The sequence below is a fragment of the Zootermopsis nevadensis genome, unplaced genomic scaffold (genome assembly GCF_977971745.1).
Source record: "Zootermopsis nevadensis isolate Lab colony 2312 unplaced genomic scaffold, Znev_1.0 Znev_ptg000006l, whole genome shotgun sequence".
NCBI lineage: Eukaryota > Metazoa > Arthropoda > Insecta > Blattodea > Termopsidae > Zootermopsis > Zootermopsis nevadensis.
In genome coordinates, this window is record NW_028259138.1 from 12333360 (window position 1) to 12358838 (window position 25479).

The 25479-nt window shown below is 39.1% G+C and overlaps 1 protein-coding gene across 6 annotated transcripts in view; it reads left to right on the forward strand.

Annotated features, from left to right (window-relative positions):
* Positions 1 to 25479, forward strand: part of LOC110840051 (paired box protein shaven) — a 555926-nt gene that overhangs the window by 407627 nt on the left and 122820 nt on the right. The gene's annotated exons all lie outside the window — the stretch shown is intronic.

Sequence of the window (25479 nt, forward strand, 5' to 3'; positions counted from 1 at the left end):
ATTTATTCTTTGTGAAACAGAACATGTGACACGAATCGGTTGCGAGACGTTTCCATTCTGTAGTACTGAAAATAGATTCATTTACAATGAAATATACTGTAGATCTCGTTAAAAGTTCAACTGTTTGACTAAACTGAAATGTTTCTATTATGACAGTATCTTAGAGAAATGCAGCGAATTTATCCCTAAACAGTTAACTTATAATTCAGCGTTAATAATTGTTCTTCATTTCTACCGCCAGAGTGCAGCATAATCTGTGACTATAGATTTTAGAACTATTGACTCTGAATAAAATTGTTCCTCGTGCCTTCGGTGTAAACTGCTTAGTGAAATCCAGCCGAAATATTACGTAATATTTTGTTCATAGTTACTTTTGCCACCGTGCAGATGTCACTTCGAGTTAGCAATTATCAATTCTTATTTCTGTCACCAGAGTGTAGTACTTGGTTATGAAGAAATCTGTTTTATGCAATATCCAGGTTAGAAAGTACCCTAAACAAATTATATATCCTTGATTACTTGAATATAAAATATGTTAACGAACTGTAAGGAGAAGACAATGTATTTCTCCTGTTCTGATAACCTTTGTCAGAAAAATACATGAGTTGTATCTACAATAAGTGAACATTAAAACTCCTGTTAGACGAGATGTCCTTCAGATATGGCGGATTACTATGGTCCTAACTCGTGATCTGACTGTAGCCTTTCGTATTGGTCTGTAAACAGGACCATTTGAACATAAACTGCAGTTGTTTACAACAGCGTCGAATAGTAACTAATGCAACCTTTTCGATAAAGAGACCTTCGTTACTCATTTGTTTTCCCAATTCCTATTATCACCATATACTCACTTAAAAACACGAAATGCGCACGACTTTGTAGTTACTGAAGTTGACGTTAGAGGCAACGAGGATTGGAAGTATTGTCATCTAGCGGCTGGATTGCTGAACTACAACGTGAGAATAAAAGAGCCGGGAGCTGCCATCGCGTGTCACAGCGATTGTTCGTGCTTCGTGTCACAAATGCTCAGTTATTATTTTAATACGACCACCGGCTATTAATAATGGATGAATTAGAGTGGGCAGAAGTATCGATTTTATAAATAGCGGGAAAACTGACTTGTCTAGTGAACTTGTTGACGTTAAGACTTTGCGTGCTGTCAAAACCTGTCGTCTTGTGTTGGTACGTATCCTAAACTGATACAGGCCCGATGTTCAGTTGGACAATAATCTGTGACTGTCAGAGAGACAATCTAAGTTATATTTTCAGCGACATTATTATCCATAACAGATGGACATGGTGGTCTAGCGGTTAGAAATCCTGGGGTCTCGGGTTCGATTCCCGGCGGTGCCCGAATTTATAACTTGTGTTGGGCAAGGCCGTGGTCTAGGCAACACGGAGTTTTCCTCCGTGGCATCCCAACAATTACTCCATTTACACACAGAAGAAGGCAATGGCAAACCACTTCTGGATCATCTGCCAAGAACGTATATGAACAGGTCCCAGTCCGAGAAAAGGATGGAAGGATCCTGTTCATATGGACCTGTTGTCAGACAGAACACTAAATAAATATAAACAGATGGCACGTGATTTCAAGTGATTTATATATAATTCGTAGTATATAGATGGTTGAAAATGTTTAGTGTGCAAATTATGTTCCATTTATGAAACCTGGATTAATCCGGTGTTTTATTTAATTTAAATATGGCATCTCTGTTGCGTAGGTTAAGCTGACATTTTTTGTTTTAAGGAAGTGTCCTAATATTTAATCGAATGAAATGAGAGAATCCACAAGAAAACTCAGAAAATGTCTTCCGGCTAAACTGTGACATTCTCTCACCTGTGTATTGTGATATCGTGTTTGAATCTAGCTTGAAGTGATTTTCTGTGAATGGGGAAATCTTAAAATATGCTGATCCTTCATGTAAAGGGTCCAACCTCCCCCGGTTTAAATGAGAAATCATCAAAGACTACTTTGACTGCAGGAGATCAAAACTCGAATCGGTCAAATAGATATAAATATTAAACACAAATGAAGGAGAACGCTTATTAATTCATTAAAAATTTCAGCAGTTTGATAAAATGTTTATTATAGCTTACATTTATTTAAAGTCATTTTCCATATTTAATATACTTGGCAAGATAAAATAAATAACTCTGAGATGGACGCCATAAAATATACATATTGAATTATGACGACGAATTACACAGGCTTGTCGTTATCAGCACTGCATATGAAAAAACACGTTTCCCCTTTTCGTTCCACTTTTTTGCCGAATGACCCTTCCTTATAGACGTATTTACGTCAAAAAAAAAAAAAGAATTGGTCGCTCGTTGGCGTGAAAATTTCCTTGGTCAGAAATGAATTAGACAATCGCCTATTTCTTTGCGAGTATTTGAAAATCCGCTTCGGACAAGAGCATATTCCGAACATTAAACCTTCAATACTGTAGCAAATTGTTGATAATTTAAAAACTTTTTAGATTTTCTGTTCTTCCGCGGGACCCCAGACATTTGGCGACGGCTAGAAATGTTAAAATAACTTCAGTAGCTACTAAATTTTAGTTTTACGGAGATGGAGAAAGATGACAAATATGACGCAAGAATATCAGACAGAAGTACCACGGAACTTCGGAGGAGAAGGCAGCGTGTGTGCCAGAGCGTGTCGTAGCGTGAAGAAGCCACCCTGAGAGTGCACACACGATGTCTTGACAGTGAGGAATTCCCCTAGAATTTATTTCGCCCACCATTCATCTGCTTGTAGCATGTGCCGTGGTTTCTATTAACCATTATAAATGCCATCTGCGGTATGTCCAATTTATTATTGTCTTTCAGAAGCCAAACAAGTACAAAGTTTAGGTTAGTTGTCTCATAGGCACATACGAGGTGCGATCGGAAAGTTTCGAGACTGCGCGTATAAAAACCCGTACACTTATCTCAGGTATTAAATTCATCCATCATCCTCGAAGTAGTTCCCCTGGGAGTGAACACAACGATCCCAGCGCCGTTGCCAAGCCTGGAAGCATCCCTGGAAATCTTTCTTTGTCAGCCTGTCAAGCACCATCTGCGATTCTGCCTGAATCTCTTCTATCGTCTCAAATCTCCTTCCCTTTAGCTGAATTTTCATCTTTGGGAAGAGGAAGAAGTCACACGGAGCTTAGAAATGAAGTTGGGGTCGGTTCTTACAAGATCTTTGAGCTCCTGACAAACGAGAAGTCGATTCTGCTTCTGGTCCTCAGACAGGATGCGTCGCATGTGGAGTTCTTCCTTTAGAATCAGCTGACAGGTCCCATAGCCTATCCGAACAATGTCGCACAAGTCGTTGATGGTACGACGTCGATCTTCGTGAATGGCCTGCCGAATCTTCGTAACATTTTCGGGCGTTGCGCTCGAAGATGGTCGTCCAGAACGCTCGTCATCATCGACAGAGGTTCGGCCGGCCATTTTTAAAACGTGAATGCCACACAAAAGTTTGTGCACGACCCATTGCGGACTCCCCAAATGCTTGCTTTAGCATTTCATAGGTTTCCGTAGCCGTTTTGGCGAGTCTTTGGCAAAATTTGATGCACACGCCATTCCGAAATCGCAGGAGGGTCGGTGTAATGCACTACCAAAACGGCCGTAACTAAGAAACAAATGCTAATTCGATGATACCGGCTGGCACACTGATTCACTATGAATGTAGGCCGCACCCCGTAAAGGCAGAAGCTCGTACTACATCCGGTTCGCCCTCTATTAACACAGTCTTGAAACTTTCCGATCGCACCTCGTACAGGCCTAAATCTTATACCCGAACAACGTCAGACTAGAATCGAATATGAACATTTTGTAGCAAATCCCTTGCACAAGCGATGGACATAACTAAAAATGCTACAAACGTAATACTGCAAATAAGTTCGCGTGACACTCGATAATTTTCTTTGACAAAGTCAGTCTTTAGTGAGGTCATTGTCTCTGGTTTTTGTCTGATTAAACTCCCCAGTGCGCGTTTACTAAAGCGTGATTCTAACCTTTGTTATCAACGGGGAAAACCTCCCCCCCCCCCCACACACGGGAATCCCCTCAGTGGGGATTCAGTTCATATATTCGCATTCTGTACCATTAAGACCCATTCAAATATCGCATCTCGCCCAACAAAACAAATGACTGCTTCGTATTCGATACGTCCCTGTTAAATTCCACAGAACCGAATCCTGACGTCGTGGCTGTACATTTTCACGTTAATAGTAGACACCTACGCGTTTCTACATTCTACTGTTTCTTTTATGACGGAAAATTCTTCTAGCAAATATGAACCTCTACTCACACTAATAGCCACGGTGGTCTAGCGGTTAGAGCGCTGGCCTTGTAATCCTGGGGTCTCGGGTTCGATTCCCGGCGGTGCCCGAATTTATAACTTGTGTTGGGCAAGGCCGTGGTCTAGGCAACACGGAGTTTTCCTCCGTGGCTTCCCAACAATTACTCCATTCACACACAGAAGAAGGCAATGGCAAACCACTTCTGGATCATCTGCCAAGAACGTATACGAACAGGTCCCAGTCCGAGAAAAGGATGGAAGGATCCTGTTCATATGGACCTGTCGTCAGACAGAACACTAAATAATAATAAGATGAGGTGGTCTAGCGGTTAGAACGCTGGCCTTGTAATCCTGGGGGTCTCGGGTTCGATTCCCGGCGGTGCCCGAATTTATAACTTGTGTTGGGCAAGGCCGTGGTCTAGGCAACACGGAGTTTTCCTCCGTGGCATCCCAACAATTACTCCATTCACACACAGAAGAAGGCAATGGCAAACCACTTCTGGATCATCTGCCAAGAACGTATATGAACAAGTCCCAGTCCGAGAAAAGGATGGAAGGATCCTGTTCATATGGACCTGTCGTCAGACAGAACACTAAATAATAATAAGATGAGGTGGTCTAGCGGTTAGAACGCTGGCCTTGTAATCCTGGGGTCTCGGGTTCGATTCCCGGCGGTGCCCGAATTTATAACTTGTGTTGGGCAAGGCCGTGGTCTAGGCAACACGGAGTTTTCCTCCGTGGCATCCCAACAATTACTCCATTCACACACAGAAGAAGGCAATGGCAAACCACTTCTGGATCATCTGCCAAGAACGTATATGAACAGGTCCCAGTCCGAGAAAAGGATGGAAGGATCCTGTTCATATGGACCAGACGTCAGACAGAACACTAAATAATACTCACACTAAACCTCGATAGTGGATAAAAGTAGTTTCAGGCTCTTTTTTTAATCCTAAAAATAGTTCAAAGTTGGTCAGCCTCAGATCTGGTGTGAAGACAAAAACCTCTGCTATTGTCGGGAATCGAACTCGGTCTTTCAGCCTGTAGATATTCTTAAAGGGATAATGTCAAGCGATAGTTTAGTTGGTATTCGAACCGCAGACATTCCGTGTACGAAGCACGAAGGCTTAGCAGGCACTTAAAGAACCATGAACCACGAAACCACATCGCTCTGATATTTCTTTCGCTGACTCTATAAAAATTCCATATAACAATACAATTCGAATGGAAGAACGAAACATTGGATGTATTACGAAGTGGGAAAATAAACAATGTAACCGCTCTCACTCAGAAACTGTTAAAATAAAACACATTAAAGCTTTGTAACACATTCTTTTGATCTGTCATGCGTGTCACCATCCAGCAAGTACACAGGAAAGACCATATCCGATTTGCACCAAGCAGCCACTAAAAGGGTATTCTCTGAAACCCCTCGGGGGCCCCCCCGCCCCCCCCCCCCCGCCTTCTCTCAGCCGCCATTTGTCAAAAGCAAAATGATGATGACAAGAACAAAGTTCCCATGTGCTTTTCAGCTCGTTATTTATTTACTACTAAAGTTTTAAGATCCTCTACTCAACATTCTGTCAACAATTTTATGTACGTCACGAGCTAAAACTACAGACTCCGAAAACCAAATGTGAAAGTGCTTTTTATGAACCGACACTTATTTGGCATTATCACTAACATATGCAAAACTATTAATAAATTTTATAATCTGGAGAAGAATATTATTTATTCACAAATTGAGATATTTTTCATCTCATAGAAGACGTGGTAAGAAAACACAGGTTAATAACTTTGTATCTACTTTGTCAAAATTGAATATGGGCTACGTTCATGTTTCAAGCAGATTAACTTGTTAAATAAACTCCGTAAAGCAGAGAAGCTGATAGTCAGCCAGTTGGTTAAGCAATTCCTTACGTTGGAACCCGATTACAGCGTTCACAACAGCCTATTATTAGGCTATCTGTAGCCAGATTAATCCAGTCCACAGCCTTACATTGCATTTCTTTCGTATTTGCTTAAGTTTATCTAGTGGCCTGGTTTTGTGGTTAATATTGTGTAATGCATTTCTTATGTCCCCAATGGTACATTTCTTATCCGTCTCACCCTCCTCGATATTATCCCCGATAATTCTTTGTGATGGTTGCTAATGAAATTTTCATTTGTATGTATTTGTGGGAGAATAGAGAAACGAAGAATATTCTTATCTTCAATTTTAGCCCGGAATTGGTAAAGGTAGACTGTTTTGATTTTCTCACTCCATTTGATGGCCCCCGGAAGTCACCTATTTTTAAGCGACCCCTTAGAGACATTGAAACCGACTTAGAGACATTGAAACCGACTTAGAGACATTGAAATCGACTTAGAGACATTGAAATCGACTTAGAGACATTGAAACCGACATAGAGACATTGAAATCGACTTAGAGACATTGAAATCGATTTAGAGACAATGAAATCGACTTAGAGACATTGAAACCGACTTAGAGACATTGAAATCGACTTAGAGACATTGAAACCGACTTAGAGACATTGAAATCGACTTAGAGACATTGAAATCGACTTAGAGACATTTAAATCGATTTAGAGACAATGAAATCGACACGCCTTCTGTAAGGGACGGTCATGCTTTGATTGAGGGTATATGAGAGAAAAGATATTTAGTTTAATGGAACAGTGTCCTTAAGTAGCTAACAGTCGCCAAGTGTTGAGGAACGTAGGATAATTTCGACTTAGGAAGTGATGTGAGGATGGACGAAGTTACGTAATGAGCAATTTCCCTGCGAATTTCTTGATCACCTGAGTAAACATCATTTTTCAAGAAGTCTTTGTACCTCGGGGCTCGTGAAGAAACTCTTTCATTTTTGTTGTCGTGGCCCGGGTTTTGCAGCAGAGTCTAGGTCTCATCAACCCTCGTGACGATGTCTCTCCGTCTCTGTCATACCGTGACAAGGTCTGACGGATGACCATGCAGCATCCCATGTCACGGGGAGGTGGGTTCGGAGAATACGCGGCTAACCCTCGCTCACTTGCCGCGAAATTAAAACAACGGCTGCAGCGCACAGTTCTCGTGGGGACACTGAGCGCGCGTGTCTGTTCGTGATGACTCGAAGATGAGGAGATGTTCATATTTCACGGATGCTGATTTCATCCCGCCAGCTCGCCCACAATTCGTTTACGAGTCTGGGACTCTGCATAAAATATGAAGATAGACCATGAATAAATCATGAAACTTGACATTTTTATAATATAATTTCGGTTCTATATGAAGTATGTTGTTTTATTATATTCTGCTGTATTATTTTGGCGGTGTACCAGACTTTTCTATAGGCGTCTATGCGCCTAGTAGTTGCAAAATTGGCATTAAGTAAAAGTAAGAAATATAGAAAAAGTGAGGTAATGATTCATATCTCTGTACCAGAGATGCTCACGTCTGTCTCATAATATCTAAAGGTATTTTTCGGGGTAAGTCAGACAGAGCCTAAAAAATTACCACCGCCTTAAATATAAAATTTAGTTCTAAAACCCGTGTGTCATTAACTGCGTATCCCCCATAATTCATGAATCATCATGTAGCTTACCTTTTGTACCGTGTTGGGGAATTCCTTGTGTGACGTAGGGTTTAGCATCGCTTTCTTAATACTCTTTCCGACGGAGATTGAGGATGTTGGATAATAAATCGGTGAGAAGAACATTTAACCTAAGTGAGTTTAAATAATAAATGACTCGAGAAATTTTTGTGTTGAAGAACTGATTAATTTGTACTTCATACGTAATATTCTCGGGGTGTTTTACGCAGCATAAGAGATTCAGACCATTTGTTATCTGAAAACCACAAGGGATGAAGGATTCAGGCAGAGATGCTGTGTGTGGACAGAATTAACCAGTACCTAGCTCATGAATTTCTAGTTGAGATAAAAATTTTTAGCAACAAATATATTAACAGTGAATTTGTAATCTTGTGACACAAATGTGTGGTACAGGTGAGGGATATATCACAGCATATCTTTTTGTATGTTGAAACTTTCAGGCCATGCGAGCATCAGATTCGTTCCTAGCCATTGCTTCTTCTTCTTCTTCTTCTTCAGTAGCTGTCCTGTTAGCGCTATATTGGACCACCCACACACCCACAGAAGCACATTCACGTGTCCTTTACGTACTAAGTTTAGAGCAACATGCCTGATTTTACGCATTGGTGCGCTCTTGTGACTTCAAGGAAGGTTTATGGTCGTCTGAGAACTATTTTGAAGAAGCGGGCAGTGTGCAGTGTGCTACGTCGTTTTAGAGCCAAATCTTACGAGAATATATGAACATTATCAACTGGAATCACATTCTGCATTTCACTTTTTTTCTGTGCAACAAAAATCTCCATTTATCTTAGTTTTTTCATGAGAAGCTGCTAGTTACTTAAATGACACCTAAATCTCAGAACAAACTATGAATTATATTGGTTTATTTATGGCTTGTTTAATAACGCTGTCAGTAGCTGAGAGTAATTAGCGTCGAATGGTAGGACGATAAAGGAAAATTTAACTAGAAGAAATTTGGAAAAATTCGATCGTGGCCTGATTTTAGACACTACCACCTGATACTCGCTGGCCCCTAAGATGTTTGCCCTCCGATCCCACGATGCAGCCATGTCTTACTGTTATCAGTACAAATCGTTAAACATTTTGCAGTAATGTCAGTAAATAATAAGAGACAGTATCCTGTATACCGAGAAGCAATCGATTGCGTTAGCCTTCGTGTCCCTGCGTTGTGAAATCTACCCAGAGCACTAAGTGGGGTGTTAACACACATCAAATGATTTTCATTCTCAAAATGAAAGAATGGAAAGGAATTGTTACTGGTAGAATTACAGCAATTTTAACATTAGTATTGATCCATATGTCACTCATTTATTTGTTTTTATTCAAAATTATTAGGAAAATTAAATATAAACAACGTTTGATAATTTTGTATTTCTGGAAACAAATTCATTACCAGATCTTCAGTGAACTCACGATAACTCTTTAACTCGAGACTGACAGTATTTGGCGGTAAACGTAGCGAACAAGTTAAACTCCGGATTCACACACACCTCAAACGACATTTAATTTTTGTTAGAACGCTGGCCTTGTAATCCTGGGGTCTCGGGTTCGATTCCCGGTGGTGTCCGAATTTATAACTTGTGTTGGGCAAGGCCGTGGTCTAGGCAACACGGAGTTTTCCTCCGGGGCATCCCAACAATTACTCCATTCACACACAGAAGAAGGCAATGGCAAACCACTTCTGGATCATCTGCCAAGAACGTATATGAACAGGTCCCAGTCCGAGAAAAGGATGGAAGGATCCTGTTCATATGGACCTGTCGTCAGACACAACACTAAATAAATAAATAAATAATAATAATAGTGAATAACTTTCTAATAAATTTCTGACATAAATTATTTGTGACTGAATGGCGAAAGGTGTGGTATAAATACTTTATCAGAACGCGAAGGTTTAACCTGATAAAGTCGCTTCCATTTATGTGAAACAGGACACGCAGTTTTGTGAGGAAAGACTTAAAAAAATAAAACAAAACCCATTTACCAGGCAACATTAGAAGTCATGAGAAAATGAAGATGTTAGAAAGTCAATTACGTTATACAAATTGCTCTTATAATCGGATGCAACCTTTTAGGTCAGTTATATCTTGTACCTTTGGGTTTGGTAGTGACAAATCTTCCACATCAAATGTGATACATATAGGCTTAAGCCATGACTCTATTACCAGAGGCTCGTTCTTTTTTTTTTATAAAGGGGTGAGACACGATAAGATGAGATTGTCATTAAGGTAAAGATACCTACTTCCTGCAGCCTTATATAGTAACAACACAGTTTCAGTGTTCTTGTAAGTCCTCCATTTTGTATCAAATCCTCAATTCACCATGATTCTCCCACTAGGTACTTGCGATTCTACAAGGCCATACTTCTTAAATATAAATGCGAGTGTCGGTCAAGTAATCAGATTATTTTGGTGCTGTATGATTCTTGAGTCCTAGTCTGTTAAACGACGCTATCTCAATCGTTCTGGAACTTTGTCATCATCATCGAGATCTCACGGTTATTATTATTATTATTATTAGTGTTCTGTCTGACGACAGGTCCATATGAACAGGATCCTTCCATCCTTTTCTCGGACTGGGATCTGTTCATATACGTTCTTGGCAGATGATCCAGAAGTGGTTTGCCATTGCCTTCTTCTGTGTGTGAATGGAGTAATTGTTGGGATGCCACGGAGGAAAACTCCGTGTTGCCTAGACCACGGTCTTGCCCAACACAAGTTATAAATCTGAGCACCACCGGGAATTGAACCCGGGACCCCAGGATTACAAGGCTAGTGTTCTGACCACTAGACCACCGTGGCGGTATCTCACGGTTTCCTCAATGCGGTTTTTCAGCTTGTGAAGAGATTTCCTCTTGTTATGGGACCCGAAGGTTCATCTGTCAGTGAGTTAGTTGACTTCTTATGTTGTTAGTTACATACTTTGTATCACAGTTACATAATTTCATAACTAATTTGCTTATTAGTTACTTAGCTTGTGACGCGCATTAGTTCAGATTACTTAACTATCGTTAATTACTTATCCTCCTGGTTACATTCCCAGTTATCTGCCTTGTTATTTTGGTTATTAGTTTTTGCTAGTTACCTCTCTTTTTGGTTAATTAACTTGTTAATTTTCTCCGAAGTTACTTACCTTATCAGTTTCTTAGCTTGTTACTCTGCTTCTTAGGAACTTATCCTGTTTGTTAGTTTTTGAGCGGCTTAGCTGGTTATTCTGTGAGTTGGTTTGGCCCCAGACAGCACTTCTGTGTCACTGTGCTAGATTCTGCATTGGTGCCGGCCCGCTGAATCCTCGCTCCCAGCAACCGTGACTGTGACGGACCCAGGCTATGGAAAGTTAGTGATGCAAAGAGTACCCATCGTGCCCCATGGCCACGGCTCTGGTGGTGATGGTGCTGACGGTAATGATGGTGATAGGGGAAGGTAGGGGGTTGTACTAGAGGGAGGGAAAGGGGTGTATGAGATAACACAGAAGGTGACGGAAAGAAGTGAAGTCCTCATCATCTCAGTCGGCATTAGAACTTGATACTGGTTGGTTCTGCGTTCACTTATCATGTGATCAAGTGATTCTGTTAGTGACAGAGACTTCTGTTAGCTCGGTTGAAGGCAGATGTTGATTGACCGCCGTCAGTGGCCAGATGAACATTTCGCTGAGGTATGTATGAGACACTCCGCTGTGCATTCTTCGTATTGTAAGACTTGAGGTTCTCACAGCGGTGAGTATGAAGATATCTTCATTCTTCGTATTGCTTGTTACCTTCTGTGTATATGAAGCAACTCGGTTGTAATTGCACGGAATTTTGTCGATATTGATATGAGATATCTGTCTCTCTGTCTGGCCATTTATATATTTTTCTACGTCGAAGACGGCGTAATCAAATCGTGAGAACGCATTGCTAATGCGTGTGGCATCGGTCATAACGACAGTGAATTTCAAACATAAATCTGGAAATACTGTAACGTTATATTTCCGTCTCTTTCATTACTGACCAGCCATCTTGTTTGAATGCTAAAACAGATAAGTGTTCATAGAAACCCGCCCTATAGTAAGTCAGCTCAGTACATGTGTCCTAGCTTCTGTTTGAGTTGTATGAGAAGTGGACTTTAGGCTCCTTGCATTCTTAAGCTCGGATGTTGGTATCATATTCACATTCTGACAGCTCTCTTCCTGGAAGGAGTGCCTTATACTTGTATAAGAAATTTGGATGGGCCCCACAGCCCCTGAGGTATATAGTGCAGCAGCTATTTCTGAAATAGATTTCGTTTGAGGCATTATATATTTTACATGATCGGCTTTCGAATGATTTATTATTACTGTTGTTGTTGTCACACACAAGAATATATTTTATAACTAACTTTTTGCATGTTTCATATACAAAACGACTGAATGAATTTAGAATATTTTTAGTGCTGGGACACTGCTTTAAAGTTTGTTGGTAAATTTTAATTTGTGTCTTCTATAACCCGTGCTTTGTATGAGACTGAAATTTAACTTTAAACATATCATAAAAAGACTACTGGTCTTACATATAAATATCGGTATATTACTTAAAATATCGATCCAATTACGATTTATACCTTTCATTTGCATCGTCTTCCTGTGTAATAAATATTTAGTGAAATATAATCAAAAGTAATTTCTGGTCCTATATGGTCTTAGTGATGTATGAATATTTATTACACCAGGACTACTGTTACGTCACATAATGTATTTCTTATAAATGATAATGAAGCCGTACTGAGTAAGTAGCTTATGCATTATTAATATTATTACCGCCTTGATGGTGAGCTGTTAGTGACTGGATAAAAATTGCTTGATTCCTATGGATGCAATGAATTAACAAGTTCTGTTCCCTCCCACTGGCTCTGCCAAGAGTGTTTCACATTTTGCATACCATTAATCTAACATTGGATAAAAAGGGGCTGGAGTATACCTATATTTACATTTAAATTTATTACATGCTGAATGCGTGGCAGATGCTGTATCCTACGTGCATATTCCGTCAGCAACACTGCTCAAACCCCTGTCTTCCTGTACCTTAAATTAAGTGGTTTCGTTCGACTTGGAAGGAAAGAGACGTAGATTTATATTTCAGGAAAGAAATAAGGATATTCGTTAACGAAAGGAATGTTACAAATGATGTTTTTACGTTTTAGAAAGAGAGAAAGTGCATCTGATAGCTTTCTTTTGGTAAAAATCACTTAGAATTGCTACCCCACGTGTCGTTCTTCATTGTCCTTCATTACTATTATAAATGCTGATAAATCTCAAATTAATTCTTCCGTTTAGTGACTGTATACTGGCTGGACGACCGGGATTCGTTTCCAGGTAGGGACAGCAATTTTTCTTTTCATCACCACGTCCGTACAGGCTTGGTTTTCAGTCATTGGGAACCTGGGCCCATTTCCCCGACGACAAAGCGACCAGGACATTAAAATGGCCATCCTTGTCCTTCTAGATCCGAGGTTAAATATGCCTGCGATCCCTCGTACGTCTTCATGAATGCGTTCTGAATTAATCATTGTTCCTAACACATTGAGAAACGAAGAATAAAGTTTTCTGCCTTACGTCTGTGGTCCAGTGGTACTCCGTGCACTAGAATGCAGCAGAACCAATCAGTTAATGCACCGCTAGACAGCTGAAGTTCAGCCAGATCTTGTTAGCAAAGCAGTTAAGGCTTACACTCTCGGTGAGCTCCTGGCTGGAAGGCTAAGATGCATTTTATCTGATCGGTTCTGCTGTGTTCCAGTGTATGGATTTCCACTAAACTACAGAATTAAACAAAAAACCTTTATACATAAATAACATAATGAACGTGTTACAATATTTTATAAAACCTAACAACTCTTTACATGTATCCTCTTAAAGGATATATTATAGTTAGCGCACTGCAGGACAAAACTCGCGGTACAAATTTATGAGTTTTGAGGTTTTTTTAAGACAATTACAACTCATATTTTGGAGACAACCATCTAGATATATTAGAAGTTCCATGAATGCTAGTAATTTTTTAAAAGGCTTACCAGCTGCCGACTTACAAGGAAAAACATCTGCTCTAATATTAACTAGCTAGCTTGCTATTCAGCCATCAATGAATTCGTCCTTCCGTCCGTTAGTTCGTTTGTTTGTCAACAGACAGTTATTAGTTGGATTGGCTTGTAGGTCACTTATTTATTTAATCTGCTCAGGATTCGAAGTCAAAATAAAATCATAGATTAAATTATTAAAGTCAGGAACAAAATGAATTATAGTCTGAGTGCCGGGGTTAGAGATTCCATCAGAGTTTATTTTGTCACAAAACGAGGTTTATACACAAGACAAACATTTGTTATCTCTCTTCGCTTGATTCATCGGGTGACATTTATCAAATTGAAGACAAGAATCAAACATGTAAAAAGGAGTATGAATCTAGAGTTAAAGGACATATTTGTTTTTTGTTCCCCCCCCCCCCCATATCTGTCTGCCCGTTTGGTGACGTTTTTCATCCTTGAGTGACTACGAGTGTGGTATTTTTCGCGTTTTCATCTGTTAATGTGTTTGTGTATATTTCCTCATCCGTCCGTGTCACTTGGAGAGAGACAAATGGAAGCTCGTGACGTCACGCTCCACCGCTGCGTCCTGTTTCCACCGTGACGAAAGTCGTCATACTTTCGTGAGGTGCCGGTTCTCAGATTTGCTCTCGATCGAAACGTTTCAGAATAAATTATGTTCATTCGTTAAACTTTTTTCGCCAAATCACAAATAAAAATAAACTAAGAAAAAAGAACTGAAATGTGGAATCTCATTTGGAGAGGCCAAAGGCATTGTTTATTATTCTGAATATTATATTTTGTAAACTTATTTATTTCTGATGCAAATTTTGTGGATGGTCAATTAAAATTTAATTATTCATTATCACTAAAATGTATAATATAACAGATAAAGATCGTCTATACTAGAATAAACTTATGTTTCTGTTAAATAAATTTCAATTCTTTAATTAAAATTATTTACCGTTTGGTTGCTACATAGCATTTCCAACGTGGAAGATTATAATCTAATATCCTATTTGCGTAGACCAGTCGTGATTCTGAAAGTAAGAAAGCAGCGTAACCTAACCGAACCTAACCTAACCTAACCTAACCTAACCCCCTCACAGTATTGACACTTGCAACTGCCATGGTTTAATTGTCAACCCTCCACAATATGGCAGGAAGGGCTAAGCACTCATTATTCTGCTTTTGAAGCTGCTATCACGAGAATTTTTATGTGTTAGAAAAATTTATGTTTCGCCCTTTCATCAATATATTTTTGAACTTAATGATTGTAGCGGTTCTCACATCATCAGATGTTTCATTCTTTAGAATCCTGAGAGTCAGGTTACAAATAAGAAAGTGTCGATGTTTAAGACCAGCTAGGATCCATTTTTAAGTTGTAATTTCTCTCTATGAGCCATCAGCTTCAAGGGTAAATTAATTGTCATTTAATCATGGACACTGTTAGTATTTGTGTGCCTACAAGACAAATGAGAGACGTTTCTACTTTCATCGTGAGTAGTGAATTAGGACATGGCCCATCAGCTCGGTTCGTCATGAATGCAAATGGAGTACGCATATGGATATTTTTAACAAAAACATTGTTTATAAGATACTTTGTCGATACGAGGAAATGTTTAGATTGATGAAGTTAAATTATTTTGTTTTGTTTTTGATTAATGTATATATATATATATATTTATTAATGTTTTCCTACCTAGACTCTTTGCTCTTAACAAATATTCTAATAAAGGGATTGAATTATTAGAATTTATTAATGTTTGTCTGTCATAGGATCTTTTATGATGGCAAATTATTATTAAATGCCTTAGCATCGTGCTGCTATTGTTAGGGGATTTAGTAATAGGTCAATCGCATTTCATTACAACCTGAATATTAGATCAGGATTCGCCTTTGTCGTGAAATAAGCCATGAGAATGTGAATCTTAAAAGTAGAAGAAACTTTCATTGTTTATCAGAAAGGTTTTATATGGTTCCTCTTTCTTGGCACAGAGATGTTTTCGTATGTTATTTAACGACGTTGTATCAACTACAAAAAGATTTAAACGGCATATTTATTGTAGACATACCTCAAATATTTGGGTTGCGAGATCTCGAGATAGATCGCTCCAACCACATTGAATTAAAAATTACGAAAATCTTCAACCACACCAATAGGATTTCGCTGGGATTCGAATAAGGTACATTCCAAATGAGAATAAACCCGTTCGGTTAAGAAAAAGGTAGAGTCATTTGTGTCCGCGTTTCACAGTTTGAAAACCTTTCATGGTTTCTGAATTTGAAACAAAATTTTGTTCTTGTAAGCTTCCGTTAACGCTGTTTGATTGGCTCTGTTAACACAACGAGCAGTGTTCTGTTTTTAAAACTTACTGAAGTATATTAATGAGATGTTAAGAATATAGTCACATGAAATGGACAGGCAATTCATTATTGTGATGGCCGGGTGTTGCGATCTCATGTTTGCCGTATTGGTCATGTGACCGTCGGAGCGTGGCCGCTATGTAAACCAGTTAGCGCTCCGCATCGCATTACTCAGATTAAAACCTTTCACCGGCCGCGTGCGCTGTGTAGGAGAAATAATATTTTCTATTGACTCCTGTCTCTCAAATTAACTGATGGCTGTTTTAACACATGATACATTTTGGGTGATAAAACTGAATTTTATTTTTGAAGGCAAAATAATGTCTGTACTATTTAAAAGTTCACCACCATACTAATCCAAAAAAGATTGTCAAAGCATGTTAAAAAGTTTTTTTTTTATTTCCGTTTAATTTATAATATTTACAAGATATATTAAACATCAAAATAAGACCTAGCTCGGAGCATTTTTCGTTCATTAATTTCAGGAGAAAATAGTTCATAAAATGTATGAGATAGGCTAAATAACGTTCACAGAGTATTTTCAAAATCACATGACATCCGTTTACGAAACTTTGTGGAAACATTTACAGATTATTATACAACAGTATTAGTTGCCAATAAAACTTATTTGCAACTTTTAATTTATTATTCGTTTCTCAGAACAGTATTAACAAAATCACATAGTCTCGAGCAGTTGAGCTTTAATAATGAACGTGTCAACCTTGTTAGCTCGGCTAACACTTTGATAAACGTTTTCTAACATTCGTTGTTTAGTGGTACTCCATACAATGGAAGACTGCAGAACACGTTACATCAGATAAAATTTGTCTGTTCCCAGCTCCAACCAGGCGTTGTTAGCCAGGTAGTAAGATACAAGACATCTCACGTTTCGTTCTTGGAAGTGTTGAAATCGGTACGTCCGTAATTTCAGCTGTTTTGTCGCCCGATGAGTGTTTGTCGCAGACTTCCTGTGTCCGGAAATGCTGTTACGAGTCAGTGAATTGTTGTTGTTTTTTATTCGTTTCTTCCTTGTCAGGACACGCATTACGAAACGCGTCTCCAACAGCAGCAAACGATTTCCATGTGACGTTCTGCTTGTGAATTCACAATGTTTGCATCTGCACATATGTTTTGCGCAGCGGCCTAGCAAACAGGGTGACCTTGACTCGAGTGTCAGGGGGAGGTTGGAAGAGTCTATTACTCGAGAGAGCTGGTAATGAGGCGCCTATCATAAGAGCATCCACTTTTACAAAAGTCTGTGCCGTCTGTTGTTAGCCATAGCAAGTTGTGAAGGCAGACATCCCTTCCTAAATCTTATGTACAATGTGAGCCACTGGATGCCTATCTCACAGGCTCCCATTCAAGGTAAACGTACAATTCACTTCATAGAAGTCAAATTTTCATAAAGAAAGTCCTCACGCGGAAGCGTTGTGTTGCAAGGAATGAACTTCAGCTTAGGGGTTGCTTTGGGACACAAGTGACATAACTCTCACTGAAAAATCTACCGTTTCTCTATTAGCAAATTCTCTTTCTTTCGGAATGAGATATTTCGTTTTTGCTTGCAGTTGATCTGTGTTTCTTATTGACTCTCAGGTAAGTCTCCGATCCTTCCCCTACCTTCATTATTCCCTTTTAGACAGTCAGAAAAGTATTTTCACTTGCTTGCAAGGACTTGCCAAACAACAACAGAGCTATCATCTCGAGACCATAAAGTTGTCTTGCTATTGATGGCTTACGCGTTCTTATGTGGTTTTGTATTTCCACCCCATCTTTTCGGATTTCTATACCCTCTTTATATGTCCTAAGAGGAGGACAATGATATTACACCTCAGAAAGTCCCTTTCAGGAAGAAGAAACTGTCTCATAAATTCTGTTTGTTGAAAATAACACCATGACTCCGATTTATGGTCAACGCGTTCTTTATAAACTCATATCAGTGTTCTTGCCGAATATTCTAACACTCAACGATCTTAATCTGAAGTTTGTATAAACGCAAATGTTAGACGATCATTGATATATTTGAACACAAATACTGCATGGGTATTGAATTACTTTCAAGCATTGCTTATTTCATGTTCAAGAAGTCAAGATTTCTTTTACAATTAAGAATATATAGAAACACAAAATTAATATGAATTCGAACTAGACCGTTAAATAAACACCATTAAGTTTGTGGTTCATTTGTTTTGTAATTCTGGTCCTGTCTTGATAGTTACAGAACCCTTCAACTGGAGTACCAGAAAACATAATATTTTATTTGTTATGAAACGGTCAGGTGACAGGTCCTATATTATATTTTCCGTATTAATGGCTTAGAACCCGGGGTTATATGAGTACTGTGCTGCTGATTTGACTCCCGAGGTTTAGGCTGTCGGCAGGAAAGGAACTTTTCCTCCGCGGTGTTAGTTTGAGACCGGTCGTGGGTCCAGCCAGCCTCCCATATTCCTTCAGTGACAACCAGTGAATCTTTATCCAGGTACAGACAGGCCACAGCATAAACATTACCACTCATGTCTATTTATCGCGGAAGTTATAGAAATCGTAGATTCAGTTCTCCAGTATCTTATACGACATCTTGGCGTAGTGCTTAATTAAGATCAGTGACAAATTTAACTTTCCTTTTATAATGCTTGGATTTTATTATTGTGGTCAAATGTCTGTGTTATCCTGCTAATTTCTGACGTCTTTAGCTTCTGGATGTTTACAATTTCTGGTCCCGCCAGATGTTACCAAATTTTGAGCATCTGTATATGTTTGTTTAATTCATATCTTCTTAATTTTCTAGGTATTGTTAAATTTCTTCCGCTTAAGTCAACTTACCAGAATTTCTGGAAGCTAATTCTCTTCTATTGTCATATTACTGTGGTATGTTGCTTGCAATTTCCCGATGTTGTATAATTCCTGCCTATTCGAGGTCCTTCCTTGTCTATAAAATGTGTCTTACTTCAGAATTCTGTAGAGATCCCATAGTGGGAGCATTCAATCAAGCAAGCTGTGGATATGAATGACCAATTTCCTCCGTGAACCTCTTACGTCACAAGACGTGGGCCCGATGCTCAATTCTCGCGGGAAATGTGGAGCGGGAAGACAAATCCTCTTGTAAGTGTTTACTGGCATCGGCTCATTAATCACTGCGCCCGGGATCCGCCATATTAACTTCTCTTCCTTCATAACAATGCTGATTGCTTAGTATTGTCTCAGCATGCAAGCCTTAAATAAAGAACTCTTTCCGGAACTGACTCTTTTTTTTTGAGTGACGAAGTAAGTGGCCGGTTAACGAAGTAAATACCCGAGTAAGTTATTAACTGGCTAGATAATTAATAATAATAAGATGAGGTGGTCTAGCGGTTAGAACGCTGGCCTTGTAATCCTGGGGTCTCGGGTTCGATTCCCGGCGGTGCCCGAATTTATAACTTGTGTTGGGCAAGGCCGTGGTCCAGGTATCACGGAGTTTTCCTCCGTGGCATCCCAACAATTACTCCATTCACACACAGAAGAAGGCAATGGCAAACCACTTCTGGATCATCTGCCAAGAACGTATATGAACAGGTCCCAGTCCGAGAAAAGGATGGAAGGATCCTGTTCATATGGACCTGTCGTCAGACAGAACACTAATAATAAAAAAATAATCTGTAAGAGTATACTCGGGGCAAAACGGGGTACCCCATTCTACCCTACCCCATACTGCTCCGAGTATACTCTTACAGGTTAGAATTGTACCACCAAAAATGACATCATGACAAATAAATTTATATATTGTGTTTAAGACTTTCAACAAAACACATTGTAACATGCATCATTTTACAAAGTGGATATGAATAATGAATAGGTGTTATCGTTATCGGAAGTTGAGAAAAATTTCTAAAATGTAGGAGTAGAATCGAACATGTGTGATTATTTCAGAAACTGTAACCTCAAAATGGTGCGTATTGACGTGACATGACATGACATGACCCTGTGCTGTATGCTAATGAAATTTCACCCGGCCCCGATAGATCTCAACGCATTGCAGACTAAATAAAATCGATACCCCGTTTTGCCCCGTGGCCCCGTTCTGCCTACGGCTCCCCTATATTTAAAACTGTGCAAATTTTAAACCAACTTTTCAAGAACAGTTAATATTCCTACAATTTAAGCTACTGGACATGTAATTGTCTTATTTCATCGGAACCTTCTTACCGTTGATAACAAAATGTAAGCTTTCCTTACCTCGTCTTTGTGCTGTGTGTAACGGCGGGTCATTTCTGCGACTGTGCATTGTGTCCGTGTATAACCGTGGGTTCTTGTATTATGAACTTCGCTTTGTGTCCACTCTCAACTTTCTCGCCTTTTGTGTCCCGAGGTAGGAAACCCCGTAGTCCTCAAGTGGGCACGACTTACAGCAGTAGACTAAAAAACCAAACGCTCAAAAGGCGTCTGTTCCTTCAAAACGAAGATTATTGATGTCTCTTGGTCACCCAGTAGCTGAAATAGCCGAGACGTAGGCTGTACGTGATTTAATCTTGTAGGAAATTTTGGTTTTGAGTGAATGAAAACTACATTTTTAAACCAAATTCAAGATGGATTATTCTTGTGGCTTTAAGGCGTTATATGTGGGCGAGGAACATCTCCATATGCAAGACTCACGAGGTATATATAGTTCAGTGTCGTCCTCCGGCCGTTTTACTCCAGAGAAAAGAGTACCCGATACGCACTGAATAGGACGCTCTTTGGGTCAAACACCCTGTACAAACCTGATGGCGAAAATAAAAATTCCCGCCCTCGCCAGGAATCGAACCACCTTGTTCAGCAGTGGCCATTCTTTTAAATTATATTTTGTTGCTGACATGAATCCTTCCATCCTTTTTTCGGACTGGGACCTGTTCATATACGTTCTTGGCAGATGATCCAGAAGTGGTTTGCCATTGCCTTCTTCTGTGTGTGAATGGAGTAATTGTTGGGATGCCACGGAGGAAAACTCCGTGTTGCCTAGACCACGGCCTTGCCCAACACAAGTTATAAATTCGGACACCGCCGGGAATCGAACCGAAGACCCCAGGATTACTAGGCCAGCGTTCTAACCGCTAGATCACCGTGGCTCCACTGATTATTACTTCGCTTTAAACATTAAACTTATAAAATATTTAAGTAAAATTTTCGTATCTTAATGTCTGCATTTTGCTACATACAAAATATTATACCGGTACAATTTCGAGATGTGTGATATCACCGTACCGCATGTGAAATGTCTTAAACACCTGTAGTGTAGGTTTCGAATGAAGTTAAGTCTGTAAGTATGAAATTTAATCTAAATGAATCCAGTGGTTTTGGAGATAAATCAATCTGAGAGTACGCAAGATACATACCCCCGTTATTTCAGACATTATATTTGCAAAGAATTCACAAGCCAAAAAGTAAGACATTATAAGCAATTTACCGACGAGGATGAAGACAGTCTGGCAGAGGACGGACTATCGATAGATATCGTATTACTGTGAGGAGCTGCTGTAAGTCTGTCCGTGTGAGAGTAGGTGATACGGAGAGGTCCCATGTTCACAAGGCGCATGAACTTGGCTTGTGATTTTCTGTAACATAGGAAGCTGCTGTTCAGCAGAAGAATGGCTTAAAGGGATCATAACTGATCATTAATTCTAAAAAAAGTCGTTGTATTCGGAAGGAAGTTCACAGGGTCAACTCTACTACGGCATAAAGTAAAAGTTATTGAAAAATATCGAAATGCATGTCATCAGCACAGCTGATTTTGAATCAATCTGTTGACTAATGGATCGACTCGTTTATTAACAGACTAACCTAACTGCAAGCTATAATTAACAAGGATCCTATAGCGGTATGCTCTGAACTTGTAGGAAAATTTCTAAGGCACCCGAATGAGTTTCTACTTGTTTATCGATTATCATGGTGAGGAGTCATATGATTTTTGTAGCTAGGTGAATGCCAGAATACTACATTGAAATTGTCTGTTAATAAATTATTATTTGCTTAAAATTAACACTGAAGTTCCTATGTCATTAACACTATAGACCTAAAGCCCTAACTTCAGCAGTAGAACCACCGTCATTAAATATAATCAGTTCATTTTATAGTGACTTGATAGAGAAACTACCAGTTATTCAGCGTGCCAATAAATGCATTCTGAAAGACCCGGAAGGTTTGTCACCGTCACCAGAAATGTCCGTCAATCAAAACATCTATACCACATCTTCATAATCTTTTCCAATTTTAATATTATCCTGACATCAAAACGTGTATTTGCCAAGTAATTATTTGTTTGGTTTTGTGATTAAATTTATGTAGGCTATGGACACACACATTATATATAAAAGCCTAAGTGTCGCCAATGTCATACTTCGTAATATAACAGGTTATATGCATATATGCCCAGGGGTCGAGAGTATCTCTGCCCAAAGGATCCGTCAAAGTTGCCACCTCGTGACGAAAACAAATCCATTTTCCGAAGTGTTGTGTTTGAAATAACTTCCGACTTTGAAGTGTCCGAAACAGGCGTAATTATCCATAATGTTTGTGCCTATGTGCTCACCATCTTGATACCTTCACGTGGCTATGCGAATAACGTGTCTCCGTTACGTAATGTCCTCTATTCTGTCAATCATTTTTCTCAGCCCTGACTTCACCTTGGTACACTCTCGCCCGCAGCGTTGCATGGGAATCGTCACAGTAGACATCGCAGAGTGGTGTAAGTTACGCTGACAGTCAGGTATCGACTTCCAGTTGGTGGGAGTCTCCCAGAACACATTTACGATTTCTCTCCACACTTAAATACAGTACAGGCTTCGACGTTTGTCCCAAAATAGCTTAAGCCTTTGATTGGTTGCCGACTACTTATTAATTTAATAACGTTATTTAATGTCAAGTTGATACAATTACCGTTGTTGTAAGTAATTAAATATTTAATTGTCCTAATTAAGTTGACATAATTGCGTCATATTGTGATTTAAAATTTAATTATTCGTGTTTTTTTCCCGTCTAATCACAAATATATATAAATAAAATTATACATAAGATATTAAAATATCATTTACATATTTGGTACAACTTTTTACTACATGTTTCGGTTACATTGAACCATCTTCAGGTGTAAAGTTAAAAGTTAAAATTTATAATCTTATAAACTAAAACTTAATTACTGTTGTTGTGTAACTTCTGATGATGTTTACTTCCAAATTCATTGGAGTGAGGCTATATTTTGAAGTGATAGTTGTTTAACATTGGCCTTTAACGTAAATAATTTAAATATTTTTAATTATTACTGAATTTGAAAGAACGAGTATAGAAGACAAAATGTAATAAGGTAAAAATAAATAATATCTTATGTATAATTTTATTTATATATATTTGTGATTAGACGGAAAAAAACACGAATAATTAAATGTCCTAATTAACTTAATAAAACCAGTTGATTTGGTCACAGGCCTACGTGTGCCTACTCGGTTTATTAGGCAATTAACCTGTCAAAATGGGAAATGTGGGAATTGTGGCGCGCAAGACTTCGCCGTGTGTGGGCCGATGCCCCACACGTACGATTACAGCAACACAGGGCCGCGTCTTCCCACACGAGATTGCCAAATAGCCGTCAGCCTGATGGATCAACACGCGGGTTGCCTGCCCGCCGTGGCGCATGCAAATCATAAGCACGCCCGAGAAACGAATACTGATGGCACACATTACCCACAATTTCGAAAACTGACGCATTCAAGATTCCATGTTTTGGCTCAAGACATTCTGAACCTACAAATCTTTTGTTACGAGATCGAGGAATTTATCAACGTGTGGAAAATTTAGTAGTTAACACTTTTAATACCGATCACGAAAATTCACTGTCTTATGTTAACCCCTTGACATGTACACTGCTTGAATAAGCAGCTCTGTGAATTTATATAAATTTTTGAAAATGAATGCTATCACAAAAGATTGATGTGATAATTATAATATATCATTTTCCCAGTAGGCCTAAGAAAACTGCGTATGTTTCTGTCTTGTGGCATTTTTGGGAGTAAAATATCTCTTATCAGTACGATAGGACATCTTAAATCAGTCAGAACAAACCAGCTGGATAATTTAGTTAGTATATTTGAATGGTCATGACATGTTCCTCTGGTGGAAGAGAATAAATTGAAGGTATCTTCCAATTTCAAAGTTTCTCTAAGGTTCATGCGACGTTAATTATGATTTCTTGAGCGGAAATAATTGTGAATATTTCTGTCTTCTGGATTGTTGAGCTGTGTAGTCTGGTAGACGTTTACCAACGTTTCAGAGGTCATACTGCCTCCATCATCAGGGCGATGAGTATGAAGATTTCTGTCTTCTGGGTTGTTGCGCCGTGTAGTCTTGTAGATGTTAACCAACGTTTCAGAGGTCATACTGCCTCCATCATCAGGGCGATGAAGATTTCTGTCTTCTGGGTTGTTGCGCTGTGTAGTCTGGTAGATATTAACCAACGTTTCAGAGGTCATACTGCCTCCGTCATCAGGGAGCAACAACCCAGAAGACAGAAATCTTCATACTCATCGCCCTGATGATGGAGGCAGTATGACCTCTGAAACGTTGGTAAACATCGACCATACTACACGGCGCAACTACCAAGAAGACAGAAATCTTCATACTCACCGTTGTGAGAACCTCAAATCTTACACGGAAATAATTGTGTTATTTTTCCTGTATAATGCGGAGAAATGTCTGTAGTGCTCACTACAAAGCTAGACTTAGTCTATAAGTATTTATAAATGCAGTAACAAGAAATAACGCTTAATATTTTTTTTAGCAGATTGGTCCAGTGGTAATTTGAAAAGTCCCTTCTCAGCACCTGATTTGTTTTCCTTCTCCTATTATATATCGATTCAACTACCATAGATAATCGACCTAACATTTTTACGTGCGGTGTATGAAATCTAAATAGTAAATCAGGACAATCTGTTTGATAAAATTCTCGTAGACCGTTCAGGAAATTATAAAAGATACAAACCACTCAGTCGCTCCTTCCTTTTGCTACTAATTCATATTTACCCTCTTTGTTTATGCCCGATATTTATCATTTTTGTTTTGTTTGTCTAAGCCAGCGTATTATTTTCTCATCTCCCTCCCGTTCTTTGAGACTGGTACTCGCTGCAAAATTATTATTTTTTGTAATTCAATACATAGAGGTTACTCCACTCTTTCTATCAGCGTCTGTAAATTAC